Source organism: Carcharodon carcharias, chromosome 21 (assembly GCF_017639515.1).
Source record: "Carcharodon carcharias isolate sCarCar2 chromosome 21, sCarCar2.pri, whole genome shotgun sequence".
Classification (NCBI taxonomy): domain Eukaryota; kingdom Metazoa; phylum Chordata; class Chondrichthyes; order Lamniformes; family Lamnidae; genus Carcharodon; species Carcharodon carcharias.
In genome coordinates, this window is record NC_054487.1 from 26,415,506 (window position 1) to 26,432,581 (window position 17,076).

The 17,076-nt window shown below is 44.7% G+C and overlaps 1 protein-coding gene across 1 annotated transcript in view; it reads left to right on the forward strand.

Annotated features, from left to right (window-relative positions):
- tmem121b (transmembrane protein 121B) overlaps window positions 1-17,076 on the forward strand; it is an 86,802-nt gene that overhangs the window by 13,239 nt on the left and 56,487 nt on the right. The gene's annotated exons all lie outside the window — the stretch shown is intronic.

The following is a 17,076-nucleotide window of genomic DNA, read 5'->3' on the forward strand; positions in this document are numbered from 1 at the left end:
CTGCTCCAGAACTAGCAGCACCCCTGGCGAACCTGCTCCAGTACAGCTGCAACACTGATTTCTACCTGGCTATGTGGAAAATTGCCCAGGTATGTCCTGTATACGAAAAGCAGGACAAATCCAACCCAACCAGTTACTGCACCATCAGTCTACTCTAGAAAATCAGCAAAGTGTTGGAAAGGGTCATTAACAGTGCTATCAAGTGGCACTTGCTTAGCAATAACCTGTTAACTGATGCTCAGTTTGGGTTCTGCCAGGGCCGCTCAACTCCTGACCTCATTACAGCCTTGATTCAAACACTGACAAAAGAGCTGAACTCAAGCTGAGTTGAGATTGACTGTAACTAAAACAAAAAATGCTAGAAAAACTCAGCAGGTCTGACAGCATCTGTGGAGAGAAAGACAAAGTTAATGTCTCGAGTCTGTTTGACCCTTCTTCAGAGCTAAAGGGAAGTAGAAATGTGATGAAATATATTTCACCACATCTCTACTTCCCTTTAGTTCTTAAGAAGAGTCATACGAACTCGAAACATTAACTCTGTCTTTCTCTCCACAGATGCTGTCAGACCTGCTGAGTTTTTCTAGCATTTTTTGTTTTTTTGTTTCAGATTTCCAGCATCCACAGTATTTTACCTTTATGTTGAGAGTGACTGCCCTTGACATCAAGGCAGCATTTGACTGAGTGTGACATCAAGGAGCCCTAGCAAAACTGGAGTCAATGAGAATGAGGGGGGAAGCTCTTCACTGGTTGGAGTCATAGCTAGCACAAAGAAAGATGGTAGTGGTTGTAGGAGGTCAATCATCTCAGTTCCAGAACACCACTGCAGGAGTTCGTCAGGGTAGTGTCCTGTGCCCAGCTATCTTCAGCTGAGTCATCAATGACCTTCCCTCAATCATAAGGTCAGAAGTGGGGATGTTCACTGATGATTGCATAGTGTTCAGCATCATTCACGATCCCTCAGATCCTGAAGCAGTCCCTGTCCATTTGCAGCAAGGCCTGGACAATATTCAGGCCTGGGCTGATACATGGCAAGTAACATTCTTGCCACACAAGTGCCAGGCAATGACTGTCTCCAACATGAGAGATTCTAACCATCTCCCCATGACTTTTAGTAGCATTACCATTACTGAATTCCTCTCTGTTGACACACTGGAGGTTATTATTGAACAGAAACTGTACTGGAAAAGCCATATAAACACTGTGGTTACAACAGTAGGTCAAAAGCTAGGAATTCTGCAGTGAGTAACTCATCTCTTGACTCCCCAAAACTGTCCATCATCCACAACGTACAAGTCAGGAGAGTGATGGAATACTCTCCATTTGCCTGGATGAGTACAGCTCCAATAACAATCAAGAAGTTTGAGACTAGTCAGGACAAAGTAGTCCGTTTGATTGGCACCCCATCCACCACTTTAAACATTCACTACCTCCATCACTAATGCACAGTGGCAGCAGTGTGTAACATCTACAAGATGCACTGTAGCAACTCACCAAGACTCCTTCGATTGCACCTTCCAAACCCGTGACCTCTATCACCTAGAAGGACAAGGGCAGCAGATAGATGGGAACACCACCCACCTGCAAGCTTCCCTACAAATCACAGCCCATCCTGACTTGGAGTTATATCGCTGGTCATTCACTGTCGCTGGTCCTAGCACTCCCTTCCTAACAGCATTACTGGTATACCTACACCATATGGACTGCAGTGTTTCAAGGCTGTGGCTCATCACCACCTTCTCAAGGACAATTAGGGATGGGCAATAAATGATGGCCTAGCCACCCTGTGAAATGCGTTTTTCTTGATTTCAACTTGGGTTCTCCTGGGCTTTATATGAAAGTTAACGGGAACAAGATACTGGTGTGAGCAATGATTCAGTAACAAAGGAAGGAATGAAGATGCAATAATTACATAAAGTTGTGATCAACAGGAAAGTCTTCATGAAACAATGTTCTTTGTTTGGTTACAAAGGAACAGCATGATGTAAATTGTGGTGGTTTGATCTGCAACATATGTAAACAATGCTTGGTATTGTGGCTTTTCTCCCACTGTGAATTTATGACTCATCTGGAACAAGAAAGTGACAAAATTAGTTGGAATAATCGGAAGCTTGCCTTTCCATTTAACATGACGGACATGGTTTAATCAAATTTTGGTGGAATTTGAAATTTCTGAGCTCCTAAGCATAATAAATAATTGTGCTTTACAATCTGTGCTACCTATCCATTATGTTTTCCATTATACAGAAGTATTTGGCTTGATGAAAATTAAACCAGGTGATTTCTGTGTTTTGCTCCTATCTATGTGATGCCCTTTGACCTAGAAGCAGTAAGAGTAAGGAAAATTTGTCATTACTTTAAGGTGTTTGTGGAATCTGTAATTGTTTCTAAAAATGTTTAAAAATGACTTTTAAGAGTTTGTATCATTTGTGAAGGGAAATACTGGTCCATGTGATCTGGTGACCCTTGACCTAGGTGCATTCCAATAGGAAGTAATTTAAGAAACAGTGGCCATCTGGCCGGACACAAAAAGAAAGTAGATGAGAGGGAGACCAGAAGGTGATCAGCAAGCCAAGTTGTGGAGCTGGATTCCTGAGTGGTTGAAAGCATGTTTAGGACTGATGCTGCTGATTCTTTCGCTTCTGAGTGGTTGAGTGCTCCGAATCAGTCACACAGTTTGAAGGTAAAGGCTGTTCTGACAGATCCATGCTATTATGACCAATGGGAGCTGAGTGTGGAGAAGGCTCCAGAAAGAAGTGCACCGTATAAGTAAGACTGCTTGGGTGAAACGCTGTGAATCCCTTAATATGAAGAATCTGCTGAGTCTTTGAAGGAAAGGGACTGGAATTCTGCTTGGGAGAACTGTGTCTATGCGGGCTGAGTGTACTGCCTAGAAAATCTGTGAGGTAGTCCTTGTTGTCTCTGCAATTCAATTTATTCAGGTCAGTCCAATGCCCTTCTACCACCACTGCAATGATTGTGAGGCTTCACTCTTCTGCTGAGTCTGTATCTGGCTATTGGCTCAACTGATGTCTTTTCAGCTTCAGCCTGTTGCTTGCCACAGGCCACATACACATGGGCATATGATCACGCACACACCTAACACAGTAATGTCTCACAATACAGCCTGGCCTCCAATTGCCTCTGAAGCCCTTGCCATTGGACCAAGGCCCTGCTCTGCAGAGACCATGTTGTGGTCAGCATGTGATGACCACCCCACCTTAAAAAAAAAATCACACACCAGTATCTTCCACTTGTCAAACTGAAGCATGGCACCTGGAACGTCAGGGCACTCATGGACAACCCCAACAGCGACAGACCTGAGTGCTGCACTGCCATCATCGCTGGGGAGCTCAGGTACCTTGGCATTGACATTGCTGCCCTGAGTGAGTCACAACATGCAGGTGAAGGCCAACTGAAGGAATAAGCCAGAGGGTACACCATTTTCTGGCAGTGTCTTCCAGATGAGGAATAGTATATCTACGGGGTGGGCTTCACCATCAAAAATAAGCTTGTCTGGTGCCTCAGTGACCCGCCCTCCCCACTGTGAGATAAGCGAGTGCCTCATGACAGCTGGCTCACCTCAACCAAGAATCAGCATGCCACTGTCATCAGCACAGACGCTCCTATACTTGAGGCAACTGATGAGACCAAGGATGGATCCTACACCAACACTGAGCAATCCCTAGCCCAACTCCCTGCATGTGACAAACTGATCATCTCAGAGATTTCAACGCCAGAGTCAGGAATTTGCAAATTTCTGTAAGAATGTAATAGGCAAGGAAGGAGTAAGGAAAGCCAACTCCAACGGAGTTCTCCTACTGATGAACATGACTTTGTCATAAGCAACACCTTGTTCTGTCAGCAAGAGGAGCACAAAACCTCATGGCGACATCCATGGCCGTAACACTGGTACTTGCTTGACCATGTCATTGTTTGTGCAAGGGATCACAGAGATGTTGTAAGATTTCAATAATCTACTAATCTTAGGATCTTACATTGATTAGGACTAGCATTTTGGGATCTCATACTAACCACATCTTAAATAGACCAACTTAAGTTCCTGCCTGCTGTGACAGGTAATTGATCAGGCTGCTAGCAATATGCAGTTGTGAGACTCAAGGTTGTCAGTACTGTGTGAAGAATTGTCTTGCTAATAAGAGTTAGCTTGTCTGCTTTTCTGAAGTGTTACAGACTCACACTCAAGGCCTCCTAAGAAATCTCAGCATGAATTCCTTTCTACAGTGATAAAGGCTAGTACCAACACATGTATCTTTTAATTATAATAGTTTTCTAACATCATAATAAATACAGAAAATTCTGGAAAAACTCAATAGGCCTGGCAGCATCTGTGGAGAGAGAAACAGAGTTAACATTTCGAGTCCATATATCTCCTCTTCACAGCTGAAGAGAGGTAGAAATGTGGTGGATTTTATACCATTGAGTGGGGGGGGTGCGGTGCTGTTGGTGGTGGTGGTGGGGTGGGGGGGTGTGGTGTGGTGTGTGGAAGGGGGGTGGGTGGGTGCGGTGTGGTGAAGCAGGTGGAGTAAAATAGAATGTCAGGGATAGGTGGGAGCTCAGGAAAGATTTGACAAAGATGTCGTGGACACAAGACAAAGGGAGTATTAAAGACCAAAGAAGGTGCTGATAGTGGCATAAAGGTAAGATACCAGAATGCGTTAATAGCAGAACAAGTGACAGATAGCCCCGTAGGATGAGGTGGGGGTTCAGGAAAAAAACTTGGGTTAAAAAAGGAGTCAAGATGAAGGAGGCAGTCCATAGTCTGAAGTTGTTGAGCTCAATGTTAAGCCCAGAAGGCTGTAAAGTGCCTAATCGGCAGATAACGTAACTGGAAGAACAGCACCTCATCTTCCGATTAGGCACTTTGCAGCCTTCTGGACTTAACATTGTTCAACAACTTCAGACCATGAACTCTCTCCTTCATCTTGACCCCTATTTTAAATCAATTATTTTTCCCCAAACCCCACCCCCCCACCCCATGATGTCATCTGTCACTTGTTCTTTTGTTTTGTTTTCACATAGCGCTTACCCTTGTCTTGCTATTAATACATCTTTATGCCAATATCAGCACCTTATTTAGTCTTTAACACTGCCATTAACACTCCTTTTGTCCTGTGTTCATGACAGCTTTGTCAATCAGTCCTGAGCTCCCACATATCCCTGACCTTCTATTTTGCTCCACCAGCTCCACCCCCTCTTAAACAGTATAAAATGCATCACATTTTTACCTCTCTTTATCTCTGAAGAGGAGTCATTCCGTCTCAAAACGTTAACCCTGTTTCTCTCTCCACAGATGCTGCCAGCCCTGCTAAGTTTTTCCAGCATTTTCTGTTCTAATTTCAGATTTCTACCATCCACAATATTTTGCTTTTATTTTAGTTTTCTAACATATTGATCATTTAAGAATATAGAATAAGTCATTTTAAACAATTTATTTTCAAGTTCAAATATTGCATAAAGATCTGCAGAATTTGGGATAACTAGTAAAGGTTTCAAGACATTGATGAAACAGCATCACCATGGTGATAACTCTCTTGAGATACAGCTCGAATCAGGACAAAGACAAAGATCTCACCTATGCTGTCAACAACAGAGGAATCTCAGGGGGATAAGAATATCCTAGCTCCCTTCACTGTCATTTGTTAATTATATTGACCATTCTTGCTTAATAAATTCTATTTTGATTCACTACTCCTGATTGTCTCCATCACTTGATTGTACCTTTTGGGTCAACTCAGCGAGACCTGTACAGGTTGTGAATTTGGGATAAAAAGCTAAATTGACTAAAGATACCAGCAGACCTAAATTTTAATCAGCCCAAATTCTTATAATGTCTACATCACCTGCACCATGACAGGCACTGATGACTGCTGGACTGATCATCATCCTATCTGATCTACCGTCTCTTTCACCCTGGCCCCCAAACAGCGGCAGCAACAGGAGCAATGCCACTAGAAAGTGAACATTGAAGGCCTCAAAGATCCTATCAAAGTGGTCCTTCCCACTCAGTATCTCACTGTCAACCTCCCAACGTTCACCCACGAGGAGTCACAGTGTGTCCATAATGCTTGGTCGACCCTAAAGCCCACCATAATAACTAGCGAAGATGTCCTTTGTCTCTACAAGGAAACCTGGTCACTGGTTTGATGACAATGACCAAGAGATACATGACCTAACTGAACATAAGTGCAAAGCTTTCACTGACTCGAAAATCCACCATGGCTCAAGAGAAATGCAGCTACAGGTGGTTGTAGGCTGTAACAGTCCTTCAGGGTGTGGAGAGGAACTGGACCTGCGTGGGAGCTCCTCTAATCAGAATGTATAAATAGAGGATGAGGTTGGGGGCTTTCACTTAACTTCAGGAGCATAGAGGAACCAGACCAACAACGGAGAACCTGTAATCGGGAGCAGATAAACGGAGGGTGAGACTTGGGGCCTTCACTTAGCTTCAGGGAGTGGAGAGGAACCTGACATGTGTGAGAACACCCCCAATCAGGAGCTTTCAGGAGCTGACTGTGTTTGAAAAGTAAACCAAGCAGTGACAGCACAGGAAACTATAGCTGATTGATTGGTGAGTAACTGCTGTTAAGGAGTGTCTGTGAATAGCTGGAAACTTTAAGAAAATGTACAGTTAGAAATGTTTTTTAAGTAGAGACAGCTACTTAAAATTAATTAAGAGATTCAAGCAGAAGGAAAGTAAAGTTAAGGCAAAGTAAAATAAAGTTAAGGCAAGTGAAGCAAAGTTAAAGCATGGAAGGGCAGCTCAGCCACATGGAATGGGCATCCTGTGGCATATGGAAAGTTATGGATGCTTCCCATGACCTAGATAATCACCTGTGCAGGAAGGGTCACCAGCTGCAGAAATTTGAGCTCTGGACTTCAGAATTTGACCGGTAGCTGGAGTAACTGTGGTGCATCTGCGAGGCTGAGAATTATGTGGATAGCATGTTTAGGGAGGTGATCACAGTATAGATTTAGGGAGTGCAGCAGAGAGGGAATGGGTGACCGCCAGACAGCCTAGGAGGATCAGGCAGGTAGTGCAGGAGTCTCCTGAGTCCATCATGCTCAATAACCATTTTTTTGCTTTGGATACAAGTGAGGGTGATGATTCCTCATAAGAGTGCAGCCAGAGCCAAGTCTGTGGCACCACAGGTGGCTCAGCTGCACAGGTTGGGAGGAAGAAGAGTGGAACAGCAGAAGTGGTAGGAGATTCAATAGTTAGGGGAATAGACAGCATTTCTGCAGCCATAGACTTGACCCCAGGATGGTATGTTTCCTCCCTGGTGCCAGGCCAAGGATGTCACTGGGTGGCTGCAGGGAGAGGGTGAACAGCTAGAGGTCTTGGCCCACGTTGGTACCAATGGCATAATTAGAAAGAGTAATGAGCTCCTGAAAGCAGATTTTAGAGATCTAGGAAAGAGCTTAAAAAGCAGGACTTCAAAGGTAATAATCTCAGGATTACTCCCAGTGCCACCTGTTAGTGAGTACAGATATAGGAAGATAGAGTAGGTGAATGTGTGGCTGGAGAAGTGGTGAAGGAGCAAGGGCTTTAGATTTATGAGGGACTGGGACTTGTCTTGGGGCAGGTGGGGCCTGTACAAGGAAGATGAATTACACTTTAGCAGGACTGGGACCAAGATCCTCACAGAGAGATTTGCTAGTGCTGTAGGGGAGGATTTAAACTAGCTTGGCAGGGGCATGGGAAACCAGAGAGGGAATTGAGATAGGAGAGAAACAAAGCTGGTTTTGATAGGAAGAAAAAGTAATAAGCAAAATTGGAAGGCAGTGGAAACAAAGGCCACCATCAAATGGGGTCAAAATATGGAAAATGTTAAAAAGGTAAAATTAAAGGCACTCTACATGAATTCATGGAGCATTCACAACAAGGTAGATGAACTGATGGCACAAATTGAAGTAAACAGGTATGATCTAATTGCCATTATGGAGATGTGGCTGCAGGGTGACCGGGTTCAGGCTGGGAACTGAAAGTATTTGATATTTAGGAAGGATAGGTAAAAAGGCAAAGGAGGTGGGATAGCACTGTTAATAAAGGGTGAAATCAGTACCTTAGTGAGAGAGGATCTTCAATCAGAAGACTAAGATGTAGAATCAATTTGGGTGGAGCTAAGAAACAACATGGAACAGCAAACATTGGTAGGAGTTATTCATTCAACCTGTAGTATTGATGTCAGGCATGGTATAAATAGGAAATTTGAGGTGCATGAATTAAGGGTAATACAGTAATCATGAGACTTGAACCTATATATAGACTGAGTAAATCAAATTAACATTAATTTGGGGAGGACGAATACCTAAGATGTATACAAGATGGCTTTCTAGAATAGAGGAACCAAATAGGGAATGGGATATTTTAGATCTAGAGCTGTAACCTTCGAGCTCCCCTGTATCAGATTTGGGGGTGGAGGTACCCCAAAGATGCACTGGGGAATCTCTCTTGGCAGTTCCCAGTGCACACTTCCTTTGGACAATTGCCCTGTGCTGGGAAACCATCCAAAAATGCAGTTTAAATCTTAAACTTCGGATGACTGTCTCCTATGGGACTCCCCCCACACCTCCGATCACCCCTGACATTATGGGGGAAAATACAAAAAAACCTCTCAGAAATACTAGAGCACCAAGGGACTAGCAGGAATGAGAAATTAGTATTAGCTAAAAGGTAGTACTAGAAAAAATAATGGGACTGAAAGAAGATCATCTTCCAAAATCCTATAGGTTCTGGAATGGCTTGTACAGATTGGAAAGTAGCAATTGTGACCCCCACTATTTAAGAAAGGAGGGAGAGAGAAAAGGGGGAATAACACACCTGTTAGCCTGATATCAGTTGTATGAAAAATGCTAGATTCTCCTACAAAAGATGCGATAAATGGACACTTAAAAGTAATGGTAGGATTGGACTGAGTCAGCATGGATTTATGAAAGGAAACTCATGTTTTAGAAACCTGTTGGAGTTTTTTGAGGATGTGACTAGCAGAACATATAAGGGGAACCACTGGATATAGGACAGAATTTTACCCTTGCGGGCACACACGATCGGCAGGCCCAGGACCGATTGGGAAATGGACCGTCGAGTGTGATCAGCCCCCGACCATGATTTCATGCTGGCTGGTCTCAAATATACCAGTGGAAACTGCGTGTTCCCTCTCCAGGACCACCTGGTCATGAACGTTGCTGCTGAGGAGGGGCAGTCGGGGCTAACTATCCCCTATTTATATGTGCTCCAAGTACTTAATTAAACAATACCTTCACCTGTCTGCCCTAACAATATAATTAACATCGAAGCCTCATGGAATGTACATCCTGTTCCGTGTGGAAACTCCAGCACCCTGCATCCTGGCCACCCATATGTACAAGTGTCACCAGCTGGAGCAGCTCAAGCAACAGGTTTCCACACTTAAGCAGCAGCTCGCATCACTGTGGTGCTTCCATGAGACTTACAGCTATGGATGTGGTCACCTTGGAGCTTAAGGTGTGCAAGCTGAGAGGGAATGGGTGACACCAGGCATTTGCAGTGGACCAAATAGGGAGTTCAGAAATACCAAGTGCATCTTGGTCTCTAACCAGCATTCAGTTCTGAATGCTGGCCATGATGATGGTTCCTCTCGAGAGTGCAACCAGAGCCAAGTCCATGGCATGGGTGACACAGCTGTGCACAGGGGCAGGAGAAAAATTGGGAAAACAGTAGTGATAAGAGGTTCTATAGTTATGGGACCAGACGGGCATTTCTGCTGCCGCAGATGTGAATCCTGCATGGTACGTTGTCTCCCTGGTGACAGAGCCATGGGTGCTACTAAATGGCTGCTGAGCACTCTGACAGGGGAGGGTGAACAGCCAGAGGTCATGGTGCATATTGGTAACACAGTAGGTAGGAAGAGGAATAAGGTCATGCAAACAGATGTGAGAGAGCTAGGAAAGAGACTAGCAAGCAGGACCTCAAAAACTGAGCATAGAAATAGGAGGATAACTCAGATGAATGTATGGTGTGAGGGATTGTGCAGGAGGGTGGACTTTAGAATCCTGGGAGTTTGAGATTAGTTCTGGAGAGGTGGAACCTATGCAAGCCAACTGGGTTGTAGCTCAACTGGAACCAATGTTAGAGAGTCATTACAGCACAGAAGGCCATTTGGCTCATTGAGTCCATGCCAGCTCTGTGTAGAGCAGTGCCCTGCAGGCTTATTTCCCTTAATTGCCAATTCAATTTCTTTTTGAAATCATTGTTCATCTCCACTTCCACCATACTTGTGGGCAGCAAATTCCATTACCACTCAATATATAAAAATGGTCTTCCTTTCATTCACCCTGCATCTCTTGTCCAAAACCTTAAATCTGTGTCCTCCAGTCATGTACCATCAGTTAATGGGAACAGCTTTGTTGTCTACTTTATCTTAATCTGTCATAATCTTGTACACCTCTATCAGATTTCCCCTCAACTTCCCTTACTCCAAGGAGAACAATTTCAGCTTCTCCGGCCTAACTTTGTAGCTAAACTCCTTCATCCCTGGAACCATTCTGGTAAAGCTCCTCTGCACCTTCTCGAGGAGCCTCACATCCTTCCTAAAGTATGGTGACCAGAACTGGAAGAAGTTGTGGCCTATAAAGGTTTACAAAGGTTCCGCATAACTTCCCTGCTTTTTCACCCAATAGCTCAAGTTATGAAGCTCAGGATGCCATATGCGTTGTTAACCAGTCTCTCATGCCACCTTCAAAAATCTATGCATATGAACCCCTAGGTCCCCTTGTCACTGCACACTCTTTAGAACAATCCCATTAAGTCAGTATTGCTTCTCCCTATCCCTTCTGCCAAAATGCACCAGCTTATACTTCTCTGTATTAAATTCTATCTGCCACTTGTCTGCCCATTCTGTTAGCCTGTGTCCTGTTGCAGTCAATTAAGAACATAAGAAATAGGAACAGGAGTAGACTGTACATCCCCTTAAGCTTACTTCACCATTCAATACATCCATGGCTATCTCAGCCTTAAATGTACTCAACAATGCAACCTCCACAACCCACTGGGGTAGAGAATTCCAAAGATTCTTAATTCTTTGAGTGAATAAATTTCTAATCTCAGTTCTAAATGTTTATTCCTTATCCTGAGATTGTTCCATTGTGTTCTAGATGCCCCAGCCAGGGGAAACAAACTTTGTTAAAAATAAAAAAACCGTGGATGCTGGAAATCCAAAACAGAAACGGAATTACCTGGAAAAACTCAGCAGGTCTGGCAGCATCGGCGGAGAAGAAAAGAGTTGACGTTTCGAGTCCTCATGACCCTTCGACAGAACTTGAGTTCGAGTCCAAGAAAGAGTTGAAATACAAGCTGGTTTAAGGTGTGGGGGGGGTGGTGGGGGGGGGGGGGGTGGCGGTGTGCGGAGAGAGAGAGAGAGAAGTGGAGGGGGTTGGTATGGTTGTAGGGACAAACAAGCAGTGATAGAAGCAGATCATCAAAAGATGTCACCAACAATAGAACAAAACAACACATAGGTGTTAAAGTTGGTGATATTATCTAAACGAATGTGCTAATTAAGAATGGATGGTAGGGCACTAAAGGTATAGCTCTAGTGGGGGTGGGGAGAGCATAAAAGATATTAAAATATTTAAAAATAATGGAAATAGGTGGGAAAAGAAAAATCTATATAATTTATTGGAAAAAAAAAGGAAGGGGGAAACAGAAAGGGGGTGGGGATGGGGGAGGGAGCTCAAGACCTAAAGTTGTTGAATTCAATATTCAGTCCGGAAGGCTGTAAAGTGCCTAGTCGGAAGATGAGGTGTTGTTCCTCCAGTTTGCGTTGGGCTTCACTGGAACTATGCAGCAAGCCAAGGACAGACATGTGGGCAAGAGAGCAGGGTGGAGTGTTAAAATGGCAAGCGACAGGGAGGTTTGGGTCATTCTTGCGGACAGACCGCAGGTGTTCTGCAAAGCGGTCACCCAGTTTACGTTTGGTCGCTCCAATGTAGAGGAGAGCACATCGGGAGCAACGAATGCAGTAGACTAAGTTGGGGGAAATGCAAGTGAAATGCTGCTTCACTTGAAAGGAGTGTTTGGGCCCTTGGACGGTGAGGAGAGAGGAAGTGAAGGGGCAGGTGTTGCATCTTTTGCGTGGGCATGGGGTGGTGCCATAGGAGGGGGTTGAGGAGTAGGGGGTGATGGAGGAGTGGACCAGGGTGTCCCGGAGGGAGCAATCCCTACGGAATGCTGATAGGGGGGGTGAAGGGAAGATGTGTTTGGTGGTGGCATCATGCTGGAGTTGGCGGAAATGGCGGAGGATGATCCTTTGAATGCGGAGGCCGGTGGGGTGATAAGTGAGGACAAGGGGGACTCTATCATGTTTCTGGGAGGGAGAAGGCGTGAGGGTGGATGCGCGGGAGATGGGCCGGACCCAGTTGAGGGCCCTGTCAACAACCGTGGGTGGAAAACCTCGGTTAAGGAAGAAGGAGGACATGTCAGAGGAACTGTTTTTGAAGGTAGCATCATCGGAACAGATGCGACGGAGGCGAAGGAACTGAGAGAATGGGATGGAGTCCTTACAGGAAGCGGGGTGTGAGGAGCTGTAGTCGAGGTTGCTGTGGGAGTCGGTGGGTTTGTAATGGATATTGTGGACAGTCTATCACCAGAGATTGAGACAGAGAGGTCAAGGAAGGGAAGGGAAGTGTCAGAGATGGACCATGTGAAAATGATGGAGGGGTGGAGATTGGAAGCAAAATTAATAAATTTTTCCAAGTCCCGACGAGAGCATGAAGCGGCACCCGAAGTAATCATCGATGTACCGGAGAAAGAGTTGTGAAAGGGGGCCGGAGTAGGACTGGAACAAGGAATGTTCCACATACCCCATAAAGAGACAGGCATAGCTGGGGCCCATGCGGGTACCCATAGCCACACCTTTTATTTGGAGGAAGTGAGAGGAGTTGAAGGAGAAATTGTTCAGCATGAGAACAAGTTCAGTCAGACGGAGGAGAGTAGTGGTGGATGGGGATTGTTCGGGCCTCTGTTCGAGGAAGAAGCTAAGGGCCCTCAGACCATCCTGGTGGGGGATGGAGGTGTAGAGGGATTGGACATCCATGGTGAAGAGGAAGCGGTTGGGGCCAGGGAACTGGAAATTGTTGATGTGATGTAAGGTGTCAGAGGAATTACGGATGTAGGTGGGAAGGGACTGGACAAGGGGAGAGAGAAGGGAGTCAAGATAACGAGAAATGAGTTCTGTGGGGCAGGAGCAAGTTGAGACGATCGGTCTACCGGGGCAGTTCTGTTTGTGGATTTTGGGTAGGAGATAGAAGCGGGCCGTCCGAGGTTGGGCGACTATCAGGTTGGAAGCTGCGGGAGGAAGATCCCCAGAGGAGATGAGGTCAATGACAGTCTTGGAAACAATGGCTTGATGTTCAGTGGTGGGGTCATGGTCCAGGGAGAGGTAGGAGGAAGTGTCTGTGAGTTGACGCTCAGCCTCCGCGATGTAGAGGTCAGTGAGCCAGACAACAACAGCACCACCCTTGACAGCGGGTTTGATGACAATGTCAGGGTTGGACCTGAGAGAATGGAGTGCAGTAAGTTCAGAGAGAGACAGGTTAGAATGGGTGAGAGGAGCAGAGAAATTGAGACGACTAATGTCGCGCCGACAGTTCTCAATGAAAAGATCAAGAGAAGGTAAGAATCCAGAGGGAGGGGTCCAGGTGGAGGGAGAATATTGGAGGTGGGTGAAAGGATCCGTTGAATGGGGAGAGGACTCCTGCCCAAAGAAGTGAGCCCAGAGACGAAGACGGCGGAAGAAGAGTTCAGCATCGTGCCGAGCCCGAAATTCATTGAGGTGAGGGCGTAAGGGTATGAAACTAAATCCTTTGCTGAGCACTGAACGTTCAGCATCGGAGAGGGGAAGGTCAGGGGGTATAGTGAATACACGGCTGAGGCTGGGATTGGAAGATGGGGTGGGGACGGAGGGACAGGCAGGGGTGGAGGGTCCTAGATGGGTGTTGGTGTCGATGAGTTGTTGGAGCTTGCGTTCCTTAGCACTTGAGAAAAAGAGAAAAAGTTTCTTGTTGAGGCGTCGGATGAGCCGAAGAATAAAATGAAACTGGGGGCACGCGCAGCTTTGAAAAAGGGTGCGGCAGTGCTGCTGGAGGGAGAGGTCGAGTCTGTTCATATGGCGGCGCATGGCACTGAGTGTGGATTTCAGAATGTGACGGGAACAGCAGTCCGAGAAACGTTTTATGTCCCGGAAATACCTGTAATCCTGGGTGGGTTCGAAACATGAGGGTGGAATTTCAGTTGAAATCCACGTGGGGTAAGTCGGAGACAGAGACAGTCACTGAGAAAGGAGATATGGCTGTGAAAGCGGGTTTTAGTAAACACCTTGTCAAACACCAGGAGGGAAATGGAAAGCAATGAAGGTGAACAAGGCAAAAGAGAGATACGGAAATCTTGTCACAGAGAAGAACAGAACTTCTTCAAGGAGCCTTCCGGACTGAATATTGAAATCAACAACTTTAGGTCTTGAGCTCCCTCCCCCATCCCCACCCCCTTTCTGTTTCCCCCTTCCTTTTAGTTTCCAATAAATTATATAGATTTTTCTTTTCCCACTTATTTCCATTATTTTTAAATATTTTAAAATCTTTAATGCTCTCCCCACCCCCACTAGAGCTATACGTTTAGTGCCCTACCATCCATTTTTAATTAGCACATTCGTTTAGATAATATCACCAACTTTAACACCTATGTGTTTTGTTCTATTGTTGGTGACATCTTTTGATGATCTGCTTCTATCACTGCTTGTTTGTCCCTACAACCACACCAACCTCCTTCACTTCTCTCTCTCTCTCCGCACCCCCCCTCCCCCACCCCACACACACACACACCTTAAACCAGCTTATATTTCAGCTCTTTCTTGGACTCGAACTCAAGTTCTGTCGAAGGGTCATGAGGACTCGAAACGTCAACTCTTTTCTTCTCCACCAATGCTGCCAGACCTGCTGAGTTTTTCCAGGTAATTCTGTTTTTGTTACAGGACACTTGTCGAATCATTGGCTATTAGTTTTCTGCTGACATTTTCTTATCTGTCAAATTTGAGCATATAATCTAGACTATGTGGTTTGAACCCAGTAACTTACCTTTGAGGCAAGATTGTTGGCGCTCTACCAAGCACAAAAAGCAGCAACTGTCTGTTGATGCATTTATTAGATTTATCCTGGCTGGTATTGGTTTCCTGACTTTCCTGAAGTCAGATTCATGCTGTGGTATGGTTCCATGGATGCTGTGTCCCAAATGGCCATTCATCGTGTACAAGCCTAAATCATGTTATTCATTGTCCACAGAAGTAATTGTATAGTGCAACTGAGTCCAGTTATAACAACCTACTAATGCCCCAAATGATCACTTAACTGGTTTATGACTAGCACCTCCCTTTACTCAGCATTGATGTTTTTGTTCTTGCTTATACCCTCTCTCTGTCCTTTAGACTATTACCATTTCCATTATCATTACTCTTTAGTTCTTGCACCTCTCTAATTTCCAGACGAGATATCCCGAATTGTTATGTTCCTAGGTGAGGAGGGATGAATTGCCTCCCCTTCTTTATTCAACCCCCTTGGTTGGTCGCAACAAGATTAATTTAAAAAGGATCCCTTCCCTCGTGGATACCTTTTCCCAGTCCAAATATTTTCATGTTTTAGAACAAGCCAATTTAATCAGGCTTTCTTGAGTCAAAGAAAGTGTAAGTTTATTAGTTCCTAAAAATTGAGAAAAAATAATAAAAACACAACACACATATGCACAGATTAGAAATGCAAAAATTGAGTCCAAAAATAAAAGTTAGAAAATGTATACCATCAGTCTTTGGCTTGTCCATGAGGAATTTGAAGGTGAAACATTGCGGCTGTGAAGTTGGCTAATTCTGGTAGAGCTGACTTTGGCAGTTGGACAGTTGGTTTGGAGACACTTGGTTCTGCAGGTCCTGATGAAGTTGTCGTGTTTCCTTTTTAATTGTTGCTTTGCTGACTGTCTTGTCCCCAGCAAGGGAGACTTTTTTTTAACCTGCAAGCTTCACAGCACACACTAGCACACCAGAACAGACCAGGTTTGCAGGTGGCTTTTAAACCCATTTTCTTGTGTATTCCTGGAAGGGAAAAAACATATCTTTCACCCAGAATCTGCTTTCTTTCAACTCAGACCATTTCCACATTCTGAGATATAACTCAACAGGAGATGGTTCCTGCTGAAATGGTAATCAATCTTCATTGGCTCTGAAACCACAGGAGATTAGAGTTCAGCCTTTTGCAGTGCATCTGTCCCTTTCAAGTATCTCTGTCTGAAGTAGGCCTTGACACTTTTTAGGTGCGATATTCTGTTCTCTCTCAAAAAGTCAGTCAAGTGTAATCCATAATTTCCCAGTAAGAGGTTACTTTACATTCCCAGCCAGCTTTTGCTTGTGGGGCTTTTAAAAAAATATTTTCCTTAAAAATGTTCAATATGTCCGTAAGTAATTCAGGCTGCGATCTGCTGTCATGACAGTGGCATATTGCTATGGAGGATCTAACTTTATTCAGCACGAGTGAAACTTGACATATTATAGTATGAGCAGTAATTTGCAAGGCATAATTGAGAGTTTTATTACCCCATTTATGACTTGGATAAAAGTCATGCTCACAAGTACCTTCACCCCCTGGGCTGAACCTCTGGCTCATCCTTCGAGTGTATTGGAAGTACTCCCAACTTTCAGTCTAATGGCCCCTGACCTGATTTGTTTTTCTTCTGTTGGAGCTGTTATCAGCACAGCTGTGGCAATACAAAGTGGCATATTTTACACTGGCCTTGGTCTAATAATTCTGGCCAAGATGCTGATTTCCCCCATCCCAGCCCATCCCTATCCTGAACTAAGGAACAATCCACCCCTACGTATCGCATTTCCTTATTAGACCAAGGCCAGTGTAAAACGACACAGCAGTTGGTAAGTGCTGAGTTAATTAAAATTCCAGAGGGAAACTTTAAACAACTGTTATAACCCCTATATTTTCAATTGATATGTTTGAGGTGCAACTCTGAATTCAGAAATGAAACCA